The sequence below is a fragment of the Emys orbicularis genome, chromosome 22 (genome assembly GCF_028017835.1).
Source record: "Emys orbicularis isolate rEmyOrb1 chromosome 22, rEmyOrb1.hap1, whole genome shotgun sequence".
In the NCBI taxonomy this organism is placed as follows: Eukaryota; Metazoa; Chordata; order Testudines; family Emydidae; genus Emys; species Emys orbicularis.
The window spans coordinates 13,712,283-13,728,442 of NC_088704.1; positions in this window are offsets into that span (position 1 = coordinate 13,712,283).

Genomic DNA, 16,160 nt, shown 5'->3' on the forward strand with positions numbered 1-16,160 from the left:
CGCACAGGACCCCATCTGAGGACAAACTAGACAGGAGGTCACTTCTGCACCAAAGCATCCCTTAAGAACATAAGAATGGTCATACTGGGTCAGACCAAAGGTCCATCCAGCCCAGTATCCTGTCTACTGACAGTGACCAATGCCAGGTGTCCCAGAGGGAGTGAACCTAACCGGCAATGATCAAGTGATCTCTCTCCTGCCATCCATCTCCACTCTCTGACAAACAGAGGCTAGGGACACCATTCCTTACCCATCCTGGCTAATAGCCATTAATGGACTTAACCGCCATGAATTTATCTAGTTTTCTTCTGTCACCCAGCCTGACTTGCATTGAACATGGATGTTATTTGGGACAATCTGTTTCCCTAGCCTGTCCTTTATTGATCAGCTCCCTAGGGGTTGGTTATACAGAGGTTTTGAAATGAAGCCCATTGCAAGCTTGTGCTGGTGCCAGGATTGCTGGAGGTGGGGTGAATTCATGTTACATGGAGCTGTTCTGTTCGGTGCCCAAGCTGTGGGATTTACTTGGAGTTTTCGGGAGGACAAACAAGCAGTTTAGGCCAAGAGTGGCCACTAATTGTGGGAACTTCCATTGTTTGGAGCCCAACCTGAGACATCCCATGCCCACTTTCACCAAAACGCTAGCTGAAATCAGCAGGCACTGCACGTGCTCAGCAACTCCAGACCTTAAGTGTCTCAGGCTGGGCAACCAAAATTAGTAGCCATTTTTGAAAATGTTGGCCTTGGGTTTGTGCTGATTCCAGGTGCAAATTCTAGTATCTAAGGGGCAGGTGGACAGTGATGGGTGGAAATTTTTTTTGCCCTAAATATCACTTTACCCCCCTACAGCTCAATCAATACAGCATTTGCTTTGAAGATACATCTTAGCAAAACCTTTGTAATTGTACATGCTAAGCATATACAAATCTCAAGCTCCAGGGTACAAGCTGGTTGACACAAGGGTCAGGAAGGAACTTCTACCTATGTAAAGCATTGCACAGATGGGCAAGTGCATTATGTGCAGGTTCTGCCCTTCTCTGGAGCATCAGGTAGTGGCCTCTACTGGCAGAATATTAGACTTAATGGACCAGTGGTCTGACCTGTTACAGCAATGGAGTAACTAGAGATGAAGATGAATGATTAGCTCCTAGGAGCCATCTCCTACAAGGAGAGGACTTAGTTCCCCCATTAGAGGAGGTAACCGATATTAAACTGATGATACATTTGATGAGAGATGGGCTCTGCTGCACGGTTTGGAGCCAAAGTTATGAGGTATTCAGAGCTGGGGTTTTAGTTTGGTCAGTTATTATTAAAAAAAAAAAAAAAAAAAAGTGGGCAGGAGTCAATAGCAAAACTCTGATTCAAACATCTACCAAAGGGCCAGGAGTGTTTGGAGCTGGCAGGACTGTGCTTTGGGCCCATCTCGACCCTTGAATTGGGTCAACAGCAAATTCTATGTCTAGATAGCTCAGGCATAAATGTTCTTAGCATGTTTTTGGTACAAAGGCAGGCTGCTTGCCCATGGACGCACTTATACAGACTCCAGCCCCACAAAGTAGAGGGGGAAATCAGCCTTTTACCCCACAGACTTGGCTTCCAGACACCCGTGCTTGAATGTCCTTCCTTATTTTCATCTCTCCCCTATGCTCACTCTGTACCATCAATTAAATTTGGCTTCAGCCAGGATGCTGCTTCTATTTCAGGCAGCTAAAGAACTCAGGTCAGGTTCCAATTTCAGACCCATCCTTGACGATGCCACTATCCTATCCCCCTTACCAGTCAGGAATGTGTATAATCACACAGCAGCCTTGATCCTGCACTGGAGTAGCTGGCTCAGCATCTAAATTTATATCTATACTGCACACCAAGACCAGGCTTTGACTCAGGTTTGAACCCAAGCCCCCCTTCTGTACGCGCACAAATCAGTCTGACTCATGTCAGCAAGCACTCAGAACCTGGGTCATAGGACCCCACTGAAATTCAGGTCTAAAGCCCTGTCATTTTGTAATGTGGACGCAGGTTGAGCCACAGACCTGAGTCAGAAGGTCTACGTCATGCATTGTGAACTTGTTAGTGTGGCCGTGAGGTTTACAGTGCAGTGCGCATGCTCAACTATAGGCTTGGAAAACTCGGGTCCACAAGCCCCACAGACCTGAGCCTAGTGTGCAGTATAGACAGACCCTTCATTAGTGCCCCTTTGGTCCAGGACACCACATATTCAATCATTGAAGTCAATGGGAGTTTGCTGGATCAGTCCCAGGTCTGAGGAACATTTGGCTAGGAGCTAGTCGTTTGACTCCAGACAATCAGATTGCCCTCATCCTGGATGTTTAGTGTTTGTTAATAGAGGCTAATGCCTCTTCAAACAGAGTTTTTCCTGCTGGAGCCGGGCTGAGTAAAATATTCATACTTCTTGACAGCTGTTTGTGAAAAACAGAAAGCCAGCCAAGGGAGCTGCAGATTGGCTAGGTCCCAGCCCTGGAGTAATGCCTGCAAAGGCTGCATGGGCTAGCATTGTAGGAAACACTCCTCTCCATAAACTGCTATTCTGAATGAGGGAGATTGGAGGAAGGCAGGGCGTTTTGTGGGCCTCTCCCGAAAGTGAATGGTGTTTCCCTGCTCTCCCTCTACGTCTTGCGTACCCCCAAGTTTCACCTCACTTAAAAACTACTTGCTTACAAAATCAGACAGAAAAATACAAAAGTGTCACAGCCACACTAGTACTGCAAAATTGTTTTCTCTCTCATTTTACCATGTAATTATAAAATAAGTCCATTGGAATATAAATATTGTCCTTACATCTCAGTGTATAGTATATACAGCAGTATTGTCTGTATGAAATTGTAGTTTGTACTGACTTTGCTAGTGCTTTTTATGTAGCCTGTTGTAAAACTAGGCAAATACCTAGATGAGTTGCTGTACCCCCTGGAAGACCTCTGCGTACCCCCAAGGGTACACGTAGTCCTGGTTGAGAACCATGGCTCTAGATTAAGCAGTGGGCACTACATACGTATTCCTGTTGTTCTGAATGGAGTTTGGAGGAAGGGTCCTCACAAGACTGCATGGACTTTTGGGAAGCATCACTGAGGTGTGAGGGGAGTGTGAAGGGTGGGATGTGAGGGAGGCAGGGTGGAGCACTGTTTAGCTGTGGTCTGGGAAGTAAGAGGAGGGGTCAGGTCGAGGAGTTGCCTGTGCTTCCAAGCAGGGACATGATGCAAATGCCCGTGTTTCACTTACACACTCAGATGGATGATCAGAACTGGTGCAGCAGGACAAATAGTTTTAAATTTAGGGGTGTCCCGCTTTTCACATGGGCCAGATGACTCCCTGTGAACATGGCCATATTTCCTGGGACTGACCCAAGCGTCAGAGGTTTGGAACTGTGGCTTAGATAAGGACGTTACTGATTAAGCTGTTTCATGCTACATCTCAGTTTAGCTGATGCCAGCTAGTTTACAGTTAGGTTTGCCTACTGCATAGCAAGCAACAGCTCTGCTAAAACGTGGCAAGTCAGCAAAAATATCAACAACATCCACAGACACAATGGCATGGGGAGGCCTCTGCACTGGACCTATACAACCAAACAGATTGCTGTGGTGGAAAAAAATCATTTGATTTATTTTTACCTTAATTTTCTGGGGAAACAAAACTATTGTTATGAACCACATTCCTCCCACTCCCAATAGTTTCCCCGGTCCCTTAACAAAAACTTGCTCCTGTGACAAATTTCATTTGTGGCATACCCCCTACCCCCAATGCCAGCCTAGCAGCCATGAGTCCCCCAGATAGTGCATAGGATTGGGGGAAACTATGTTTTCGGCTCAGCCTCCCCTCTTCCATGGGAGGCCAGGGGTGCTATGATGGGACAGGTGCAGATTAGGCCCTGCATCCTGAGGATCACCAGGAATTCCTGGCACCCACCCCAGCAGATCCCTAGGCATCCCCCCAGAGGGGCTGTCCCTGCATGCCTTCTCGGCACACTTCCCCAGACAGCAGTGCCACCCAGATAGATGCACTGACTGGCAACCAGCACCCGAGAGCCATGACCTACATACTGGGCTCCCAAGAGCTCGCCAGCTCTTCTCTGGGCAGCATTAACTAATTCCTGACCCTGGGAGTCAGGACTTAGAAGGCAGCCATGCTGTGTTAGATTAACTGTTATCCAGCTCCTACCCCTCCCTGTTTCTCGGTGTGGTCAGTGGGCTACCTGGAGTTTCTGTGGATGGGATGGAGGCAGCGACCCAGTGCGAGGGGACAGCCTTCATAGCTGTCTTCTCCCTTCCATGTGGCCCCACTGCGGCTATGGTTATATACAAACCAGTCGCTACATGGAGCACACATGTCCTGGCCGCAGTGTTCATTTTCTAATCAAAGGTGTTGATTATAACATGCCCTCAGTTCCCTGGCGGGGGCTCTCCCAGCCCTCACATCTGGAGGGCTCTCCTTTCCTTTAGGAGGGTTTTCCTTTCCTTTAGGAGGGTTTCTGCCTCTTCCTCCCGTCTGAGGGCATTTCCCCTTCTCCTTCCCTTGTGAAGGGCCTCCTTGTACCAAATCTGGGGCTGTGATGGCATTAGTAATCCAGCCTTTACACGGCAATCCCGGGATGTGATTGTAGCTTGTGTCGACATACCCAAGCTGGCTTTAATCTGGCTAGCTCAGGTACCGTTGTAGAGAAGCCACGGCAGCACGGGTTTCAGTGTGGGCTAGCTGCGCAAGTTATTACCCAGAGTCCCTGGTGGGCATATACAGCCCATGCAGAAGCATGTGCTGCCCCGGGCTTCTTTGCTGCTGGCACCCGATTAAAGCCAGCTCGGGTACATCTACACAAGCTGCATTCACACTCCTTGACTGCAGTGTAGACGTACCCTTTGTCACCCACTGAGTCCTGTCATCTCCAGGGGTAGGTCATACTGGTGACCATCCCTCTCTTTTTCCTTCCTGCTCAGGGCAAAAGGAGATGATGGGTATGTCTACATTTAAAAAAAAAAAAAAAAAAAAAAGTGTGTTCTTTACTCCAGTTAGCTAGCTTGGGTTAAAATAGCAGTGAAGACACAGCAATTTGGCTTTTAACTCAGGTTAGCAGCTCGAATTAAAGCCTATGGGGAAATCTGGAGTTGAATTTGAGCTGCTAACCCGAGTTAAAAGCTGAGTTGCTGCATCAGCGCTGTTTTAACCCAGGTTAGTTAACACGGGTTAGCTAACCTTACTTAAGAGCACACTTCTTTTTGCAGATTTTTGTAAACATGCCCGAAATTAGATTTAACTTTTCTCCTGTAATGAATCTGTCTAAACTAATTGAACGTGGTTAAGCTGCATGGGGACAACACGGCTGCATTTGTGTGTCGCTTGTAGCTACTGCTCCTGACTCCCCGTTGTATAACGTGCAGAGAAAGCACTCCTGCTATTCTGTATTTCTGAAAATCAGTAAAAACAATGTAAAAAGAAACAAAAACTCCCAAACCCCTTAACAAACACATACTCCATGCAGAACAAAACAATTTCTGGAAATGCCGTTGTTACCCTGTCGCTGGGTAAGCACTTCTTTCCCCCCCCTCCCCTCCCCATACTGTATTGTATGTTGAGCAGCTGTGACATCCAGTGGCCAAATACAATCCAGTTTAGTTTTGTATAGAGTCCTTCATACATAGAAACAATAACATAGCCCTTATATAGCACTTTTCAGCTTCAAAGCGCTCTACAAACAGTAACTAACTGACCCCTGCCACAGCCCTGCAGGGTAGATGAATGTGATCAACCTAATTGTACAGTTAAGATGGGGAAACATTACACTCTAGGCCCTAAACAAATAGTAATGGTGATAATTAATTATGAAGTGCAGTAGTTGCCTTATTCACTTCTGGGATAGGTGAAGAGGCCACAGAGCCAAATTCAGGAGTTCCTCACTCCCAGTCTGGTGTGCTCAGTGGATCACCCCCTCCTTACAGACAGGATCTGCTATCAGATAAGGAGTAAAGGAAGGCTGTAAGGCAAAAGGTATCAACTGAGACTAATACAGCACCTCAGAGGGAGGCAGCAAGTGATGGGAGGGATGTGTTCTTAGTCCCTGGATCAAGAGAGAAGTGTGGATAGAAGAGGAGATTGCAGTAGTGGAGATGGAGAGTGACTGGTTCAAGAATAAGAAGTTCAGCAACAGCCAGGTCTAAATAAATACCTTTCCCAGTGATGTTCTGAAGGTGCAGATGAGACTAACTAGCAGCCGTGGAAGTTGTGGGAGAAACCGGAAGTTCAGAGTTCGAGCAAACTGAGGCTGGATTCAAGAGCGTGGTGGTGGAATGAAAGATAGAGGGCAAAGAGGCCTCTTGACCAGGGCCGGTGCAACCATTTAGGCGACCTAGGCGGTCGCCTAGGGCGCTAAGATTTGGGGGGCGCCATTTTCTTTGGCAGTGACCACGGCGGCCGGATCTTCGGCCGCCCCGGTCGCCGCCGGCATTTAGGCGGAGGGAGCTGGGGCAGTGGAGCGCGGGGAGGGCCGCATGCAGCAATGGGGGGGGGGGGGGGCGGAGCAGGGGTGAGCTGCTTCACTTCTCCCGCCTCCCAGGCTTGCGGTGCCAATCAGCTTAGGTGCTGCTAGCCTGGGAGGCGGGAGAAGTGAAGCAGTGACGGCGTGCTCGGGGAGGAGGCGGGGCAGGGGTGAGCTGGGGCGGGGGGGGTGTGTGCCTCCGGGCGGAGGGGGGGAGCTGCCGCGGGGGGGGGGCACCTCAGGGCGGGGCTCAGGGACGGGGGGGGCGCAAGGTGGAAGTTTCGCCTGGGGCGCGAAACATCCTTCCACCAGCCCTGCTCTTGACGTGTTTAGTAGTGGGATGTGACAGTGTAACCAGAAACTGACTTTCAAGATAGGCAAATATATGGGAAATAGAGTGATAGGAGAGTGAATCAGGGAATGGAAAGTTGGCCACTATCCAAAAGTAGGGATGTCCAAGGCTGAAGCTAGCAGAGATCATCCCAGAAGGGACCAAGAGCAAAGCCTTTAGGCACTTTGCAATAGAGGGAGAAAAAGGAGGATGTAAAGCCTCCATCAGAGGCTTAGGTGCAGTATTTATTCTGTGGGTCAGATGTATACAGCTTCAGTGTTCACTCCTATTGTTCACCTTGCTTCAAATCAGAATTCAGTGAACTAAATTAATGGATTAGCATGTGCTTGCTACATTCCGCAGTTGTATTCAGAAAGCCCCTGCAAATAGCACATCAGAAAAGAGAAACCGACAGAAAAACAACACTGGAATGGATTGGATAGTCCAAAGGATGGTTAAAGTGGGTGGCAGACCCTGCACACCCAGCTCGCTGAGTTGAATCCAGCCTAGGCTAGTAGTGGTAAAAAACGGTTACGCTGGGTATGCAGTCTGGAGACGGCACACCAAAGGTAGCCTTAATCTAGCTATCTCCAGTAACAATAGCAGAGAAGCTGCGGCAGCACAGATGGTTGAAGGGGCCATGCAATTTCAATACTATTGTTACTCAAAGTCGCTTTGATCTAGCTACCTGTCTACAGGTACTGCAATCACAGCTCCTGAAAGCAGTGCTGACCTCCCTTATTTCCTGGTCGGGGCCTCTGAGTGAGTGATTTCGGCCCAGTTCCTGTTCAGCCGGTGCATATTTCACCACAAAACAAAACACTGGGCACTAGTGGGCTCCCTTGCTGGCAGTCTAAGCAGAGAGACCAAAGTCTGAGTTGGCTCAGAGAGCATGTGTGAGGGTATGGGAGCTAAACATGATTCTTTCAGGCTAAGGCTGAGATTGGTGGGGGGCAATGCAAAGGAAACTCATATTGCTGCTGCCCATGCTGTACTTGTTCCATGCATAGAGGATGTTTCTGTCCAGTCCTATCAATCTGGTGCTTTTCACAAGCATTAAATACTCACCGAAACAAGTAGGTGAATTATTGATTAATTTACTGCAAATTGATTGTAATATTCGTTGTTGTTTTTTTTTAAATTAAATTGCAAATATACTTCCTTAACGACAAGTCAATTAATGACTAGTCAGTTCCTGGTCTTGACATCTTGTTCATAACTGTACCAGACTTTAAATGCTAGGAAAAGATCAGAGCTGTAAAGAACCCAGAATCTACTGCAAGGAGCAGTACAGTATTCAGCACGTCAGCACCTACCCAGGTGATTACTTAATAATTGTTCATAAAAGTTTTCTCTTGTCATAGTTTGCTTCAGCAGCAATTTCCTTCAGGTTGTACCGTTCTTGCCAGTTCATGATCGGCTGGATTAAAAGCCTTTGTTTTCACCTCAAACCCTCTTCGTCAGGTAATTGCATTTGAAATTCCCTCTTCACTTGTGTCGTAAACATACAGCTAAGGGTAGCATAAAATCCCTCCTTTACCTGTAAGGGGTTAAGAAGCTCAAATAACCTGGTTGGAACCTGGCCAAAAGGACCAATAAGAAAAGAAGATACTTTCAAGTCTTGGTGGGGGGAGGTTTTGTTTGTGCTCTCTTTGTTTGCTCTCTCTTTGGAGGAGAGAGAGACCAGGGCAGGAAAAAACATCTCCTAAAAACATACCTAAAATAAGCATCTAAGATTACAAAAATTGTAAGTAAAGCAAGGAAATGCGTTAGATTATCTTTTGTTTTAGCTTGTGAATTTTCCTTATGCTAAGAGCGAGGTTTATTCCAGTTTTTGTAACTTTGAAGTTGAGCCTAGAGGGGAATCCTCTGTGTTTTTCTTTTTATCACCCTGTAAAATTACCTTCCATCCTGATTTTACAGAGGTGCTTCTTTAACATTTTTCTTTATAATAAAGTTCTTCTTTTAAGAACCTGATTGATTTTAGTGTCCTAAAAATAAAGGGTCTGGTCTGTACTTTTATTAAAGTCAGTTGGTTGGTATATTATTCTCAAGCCTCCCCAGGAAAGGGGGTGAAGGGGTTTGGGGGGATATTTTGGGGAAATAGGAACTCCAAGTGGTGAATCTTTGTCTAAATCACTTGGTGGTGGCAGCAATACCGTCCATGGACAAGGAAAGGATTTGTGCCTTGGGGAAGTTTTTAACCTAAGCTGGTAGAACTAAGCTTAGGGGGTCTTTCATGCGGGTCCCCACATCTGTACCCCAGAGTTCAGAGTGGGGAGGGAACCCTGACAGCTTGTTTTAACTTTTTCAGCCTTCCTTGCGGCTTGGATATATTTATAAATACCTCTCTCCTGAAGTTTGAAAATGGACATGTGATCATTTTATATATAAAAATTACTCCCTTTCTCATTCTGGGCATGTTAGCCCACTTTTGGTTAGAAGGACTAATGACTGACTTGCATTGACATTATATTTTAAACAGGGCTTTGGAGCTGTGCTCCGGCTCCGCTCCAGGCAAAAACCTGCAGCTCCACTGCTCCGGAGCTGCTCCGCACTCCAGCTCCAGGCTCCGCTCCAAAGCCCTGATTTTAAATAAGGTACATCCCCATTATTCTCATTGGTGCATGTGTACACAACGGTGCATTTACATATATGGACACGTAGACTGATGCATTGCATATAATTTATGCATGGACATGCCCAAACCAAAGTCCACACTATCACCCTCTAAGAGTCAGCATTTTACCTATTACATTTTAAAGTACCAGTGAAACCATGTATCTGGTTGAATAAACCCCTTGAGAACCTCTTAGATGGGGGAACCTAATCCACACAATCTCTGGCCTGGTTATCAAGATCCATAATTCCCCTCAACCCATCCCAGCTGGTTGGATAATGAACTATGGAAGAGTGACTTCCACACCAACAACCTATTCCAAAACCCATTGAAGTCAGGATAAGACCCCTAGTCAATGTGCATGATTCTCAATCAGATCAGATGGCAGATTGAGGTCACTGCAGTCATATAGGATTTGTAACTCGGTTTTTTGAGAGCAGATTCTGGCCTGCCTATGCACATGGGACGATAGCACGCAGACACATACACCTACACACTATCTAGGTATTGATATCAGCTCATGATCTTGGTGCCTGAGTACCTGCATTAGATCTAAAAGGATCAAACTTTGTATAGGACCTTCAACTACAACCCTGCTAATTATGCCACAGGTGGGTGGATAACTGGGGTGTTATGGGTTGACAATTACCCTCAGGCAATGAGTTTCAATCTGGCATTTCAGTGCTGGCGAAGGAGGTGACTTTTGGAAGCATTCACAGTACTTCCACTTGTCTGTCCTTAAGAAATCTGGGTAAGGGATGGGGTGGGTTAGGGAAGAAGTGGAAAACAAAGGTCATAAGAATTTCAAAATAACCATCATGCTAAATCATTTCATTATCCTGGTGCATTAAAACCTAATCAATGGCTCAATGGCTGCAAAAAGCATGACAGCAGAGAGAAACGCTCTGAGATTCAGCACCAGGAGTCAGGCAGGCAACTGTGAATAAACATTTAAATAGTCATTTAAGGTTTTTAAAAGAAGCCCACAAACCAGGATTAGTCTAACGTGCACCATTACCTTTCTAAAGTCTGCTTCTTAAATAGCTCGGTCTGTAGAGTCGATAGAGGGAGGAAATCAGAGCATCAGAGTGCTGACTGCTGCTTCCATTACAGCATTTCTCTAGACCAGCAACACCCTAGCCATGCAGAGTGATGAGTTAGGCCAGACGATCAGGAAGCCTTGATTACAAGGACACTCGGTCCCAGAAAGGAATCCTCAGCTGGAAGTTCTGCTTTTGGTGGGAACACGTCAACAAAATGCGAGCTGGCAGGCACACACAAAGAGATCTGCTGGATATGGTAGATGTGGATGATTTGTAAGCAGTAATATGGTCAAATTCGCGCCCCTCAGGTGTGTTGTGAGGTCCTAAATAGAATCCCCCACTCCTGCAGCACTCTGGATGTGCATACAAGGTGCTGTAAGCCCACACCCTGGAATGTATGTTGTGTTTATGTAATAGGCTATTGGCTGTATTAATGAATTGACTAGCAAGTCCTGATCTGTGCAGGTTGTGGTCTTGTGCTTACATGCTTTGGAATCCTCAGCAGATAATCTCAGCCAGGTGTTTCATGGCAAAGTTGCAGTTCTTAACCCTCGTGCTGAAAAATTTCAAACAGGAGTGGAAGCAGAATTGCCCCCTCAGATACTAGAGTAATGAGCACGGGATAAATGATTAGATGCATACCGTCTGTAAATTTATCACAGTCCATAACAATAAGGAGAATAACTAGGCTGGCTGCCTATAAAAATCCCATTGAAGGAAAATTATTTTAGACCATAAGGAAATTGGATTATATTCCTAGGTGGTGAGACATCTACAATGTATACCTGTATTGTTACAAATGAGTTCCAACATTGGTCTATTAGTGGATGTCAAAAGCACTTCACAATCTTTAATGTATTTATCCTCACAGCACCCTTGTGAGGCAGGGTCGTGCTATTATCTCCATGCTACAAATGGGGACCTGAGGCACGAAGAAGGTAAGTGACTTGCCCAGGGTCACACAGGAAGTCTGTGGCAGAGCAGGGTATTGAATGCAGGCCACCCAAATCCTAGTTTAAGGCTCTAACTCCTGCACCATCCTTGTCACAGAATGTGGAGAGAGAGCGCCACTCACTCAGACAGCCAAGACACAAACCATACAGGCCTGTGAGAAAAATGGGGCAGAACCAACCCCTAGAACTGGAAGAACTCATGGGTCAGGATTTATTGAACTTAACGTGCCAGTACCCTGTATGGTGTAAAGCAAAAGGAAGTATCCGTCTCTATGCAGAGCTGCATTTTTCACATAGCCTTATAGAAAGCCCTGATCCCAACAGGTGTGGTAATATCCAATAGTGATGATGGGGCAGAGTAGGCTAGAACAAGGGATTGCCAATCCTTCTCCAGTCTGCATCAGCTGTGATCCCAGCAGTATAATATTAGCCACCTGTTTTGTTTTATCCCTGCAGGAATACTTAAAATCTGAGATCCTCTCACCAATGCACATTGTTTTCTCATCATTTAATGCCCAAATCTGGAAGAAAACCATGGGGCTATGGGGAGACTGAGTATAGTTGCTCCCCATAATAAACTCAGAGAGACCCACGTATTTTAACTGCAAATATCCAGACCGTGCTTACTCAGTCAGAGCACCAAGTCCAACAAGGAAGCCTGGAGAAATACTCTTGCGGACTCAGCTTTGGCTGTGGGACAGATGGATTGGAGCATGTCGCTCCTTCACCAGCCCGCACTGGTTCTGGCCAAACCTTTAGCATGATGGACAGGAGCAATGGACCCAGCAGGGCTTCACCAGCTGTAGGCTGAGAACAGCTGATAGTGAAAGATGATTCAGTGAATCCAAAGAGGAACAGCATCTCTCAACGGCCCTTTCAGTGGGGGATGACTTGTGTAAATCATCACATTCTTATTAAACACCCCAAGGAGGGATCACCACTGGCTCCACAGAAGCAACATACTAATTTCCAGAGCTGGGATTCTGTTCTGCATATTTTATTTGTTGTGAATACTATGTTCATTTACAGACTAAACTACTAATAAATAACAGAGCAAATAATTCTCATTTAATACTTTTATCTGATGAATTTGTTTCTTCATGGAATGTCTGAACATACTGCAATTCCTCAAAGGTATTCATCATGTAATTCTGTCAAACATTTTTTACTATGTGGCTTGGTAATGAACCGTTATTTGCTACTTGAAACCTGCTATTCTAGCTGTGCTGCTTAGTTGCGATAGGTTAGATAAGTCACGTGATTTTTGTGAATGCCCTGACCCGCTGAGTACATGAGCACTTCCTGCGTGCACATTTCCCACAAATAGGTGTACACATGACTTCGAAATTTGCCTTCCACAAACATTTGCCGGTGAAAATTGATTCTTGGCTTTCACGGATGGTGAACGCAAAAAGGTGTGAGGACAGTTCGAATGGATTTGTTTCAAAATCCAAGTGAAATTTCACAGTATGTTTTTGTCAATATTCACCTACCTCGAATAATAAAGTTAAGACTCATTTTCTCACCAATGGGATCCGTTATCTTCCCACTCATATTTGTTTTTCTGACTTTGGCTGACTTTCAAAGTCTGTATTTGGCCTGGCATCTTAACTAAGACCTGGCCTACACTTAAAATTTAGGTCAACATAGCTACAGTGGTCAAGGGCTGAAAAATCCGGACTCCTGATCGATGTAGCTATGGTGACCTAACCCCCTGTCAGCTGTGCTTGTTCGGGAGGTGGTATTCTTACACCGATGGAAAAGCCCCTTCTGTCGGTATAGGCTGTATCTGCACTATGGAATTATGCCCACATAGCTGCCGAGTGTAGACATACCCTCTTTCTTGTGCTTTATTTCATTTTAATGACAGTGCAGCACGCCGAGATCTGTGCATAAGAGGTACTATGTGACCAAATGCAATGAATATAATTGTCTGAACTGTTCCGTTTCCAAATCTCAATTTCAATACTTTAAAATTGTTTCCCGTACAATTTCTTGGTGCCTTTGCTAGGTGTGTGTATTAATGTATATAATGCCTGCATCTGTAACTTTCACTCCATGCATCTGAAGAAGTGAGTTTTTTTACCCATGAAAGCTTATGCCCAAATAAATCTGTTAGTCTTTAAGGTGCCACCGGACTCCTTGTTGTTTTTGTGGATACAGACTAACACGGCTACCCCCTGATACTTGTATTAATGTATTTTCCCTTTGTGTATGCATTGTAGCCATGATTCCTATTTTATGCATTGCTACCAGCCCCTAACTTGCAAACACTTATGCATGTATGTAAGTTTACTCTGGTGAGGCTTCACATGATTTCAGTGGGACTACTCACCTGAGTAAACTTACATACATGCATAAACCTTTGCAGGATCAGGGCCCTAGCTTGGATTTTAACATCAGTAAACATTTTAAATCCCTCCCTCCTATATATATATTGAAACCAACAGATCTATGGCCTTTTTCTCAAATATAAAGCCACTCAGGTCCTGATCCAAAGCCCATTAAAAACAACAGAAATATTCCCATGGACTTCAATGGCCTTTGGAGCAGAGCCTCGTTAGGCATCTAAATCTAAACCGTAGATTCTCAAAACCTCTGCTCAGGTGCTGCCTAACTGTGTAGGTGCCTAAAGTCCCTAGGCACCTAAATTTCCACTGGAAAATCCCCCTAAAAATCTGCCAGTGAGCATATGCACAGCTGCCTCAGTCTAGGCACTTGGGTGCCTAGCTCATACCTAAGCCCCAGCAGAAGCCTCAATCTAGGCATCACCCACCTATCTTGCTTGTGCGGCCCGATCCCCTAGGCATTCTCAGAAGCTGCCTACCGGATTGGACTCCACACAAAACAATGCAGGGTGGGTGGTCTAACCACTGGGCTGAAAGTTTAAAGGGGTGGGGCGTCACCTCATTTTTTTGTGAGAAAGGGCTTAGGCACCTAACGCCAGGAGCAGGTACATGATTGTGAATTCTAAGTGGAGGGAGGCGCCTCCCTCCAGCCCAGATGTAGGCACCTAAATCCTTCGACTTACACTGCTGCACAGTCATTATCATGAAATAAAGCCCTTTGAGGGGCGGGGCTTAGGACATCCCTCTCCTCCTCAGCACTTGCTATTGGCCAGCTTAAGCGGCTCCCCGCTTGATATGCTGGCTTTTGTGAATCCCATTCTTAAAGGCACCTAACTCTCCACGTGCATTGTATAGGGAGCCTGGGCACCTAACTCATGGCTGTGGATTCCACTTGGCGGCAGGGCGCCTCAGCATTAGGCATTGAGTCCCTTTTGTGGATCTAGTCCTGAGAGCTTTGCCACAGAACAAAAAACTCCCCTTTGCATGGATCCGGGATTCTTTAGACACCAAAACGCCTGTTGTTAACAATGGTGGCTCTGATCCTGCAGACCCTTATGCACACAAGTAGTCCCAATGAGCTCACGCCCATAACCGTTTGCAGGATTGGGACCTACGTTGTTAACAAGGAACAGTTCTCCCAGCCATCTGTAGAAAGGGGATATAACTGTACAGGGACATCCTCTTCCAGAGATTTTTTTTTGGGGAGGGGGGAAGGGGAACTAATTAAAGCATGGGTGACAGTTTCTGTGCTACCTACAGAGGGTAGCTTTGTATTATTTGTATTTTTAAAATATTTGGTATAACAGAGCCTGGATGCCACACCAAGAGGGGCTATGTTCTGGTTTGTTCTCTATGTAAAAATGGAAAATTGCTTTTCAAATCTCTTTATAAGACAGGGCTGCAAGTCATCCCCAGAGGGGTGGTTTAGCTGAATCTAGAGGTAGGGATGAGGGGTGAAACCTCCAGAGAGGCAAGGAAATCCCCTTTCCCTTTCAGTATCACCACTGCTTTCCAGCCACAGAAATCTTGTTGCAAAGTGGCAAATGAAATATGTTAGCTACATTTTCCAATCTCTGATTCTTTGGCCTTCCCAGATTTTAGGGCCTGAGTTTCTGAATGGTTAATAAAATACAAAATGCCTTGCTGTGAACTGCTACCCTAACTGAATGCTCTCCATGGTTAGCATTACCTCTAGCTACACTTCTCCAGTACTCAGTCCTACTGGAACAAGCACTAACAGGAAGACATGACATTTTTGGTAGTTGTCTTGCTGTCCCCCATCAATGTGTCTGCTGGGTTCATGGATTCTTCCACCTGCCTTCGTTTCCCCCAACTTTTTGTATGTGGCTTCTCCTATGGTTGATCCTTTGGCTTTCCTAGAGCTTGGAATGGATAAAAATGTTGCGGGGGCGAGGATGAATGAAAATTCTTGCTAGGAACTGGCAAACATATTGCATACTCCATAAGTTATCTTACCCTTAGCTGCTCTTCCCCAGGTCCTGTTCCTTTGGTTCAGCCAGGATAAATCATATTGCTAGAGCTGACTTCAGCTTTATGAACGGAAAATAGTTATTTTTCAAAATATAACCTAGTACTGTCAAAGTCATTGCAATTGCCCCCAATTGTTCCCCTGAGCTGCACTTTCCCACTGTCTGGTACCTATTTTGGCTTTGCTAAAGCTGAGACCGTAGCTTTCTGAGTGGATAATAATGTGCTACCAAAAACTGTGGTGCAAACTGGCCTACTCATTCCACCTTCCTTGATTATTCTCCTCCCGAGCTGTGTACTCCTTAAATGCTTGTGCTTAGCCTGTGACTGGGTTGCACGGTGCCTGCAAGCTGCTGCCTGGTGCATTTGGTCAAAAGCGGTGCTAGTCCGTCCGT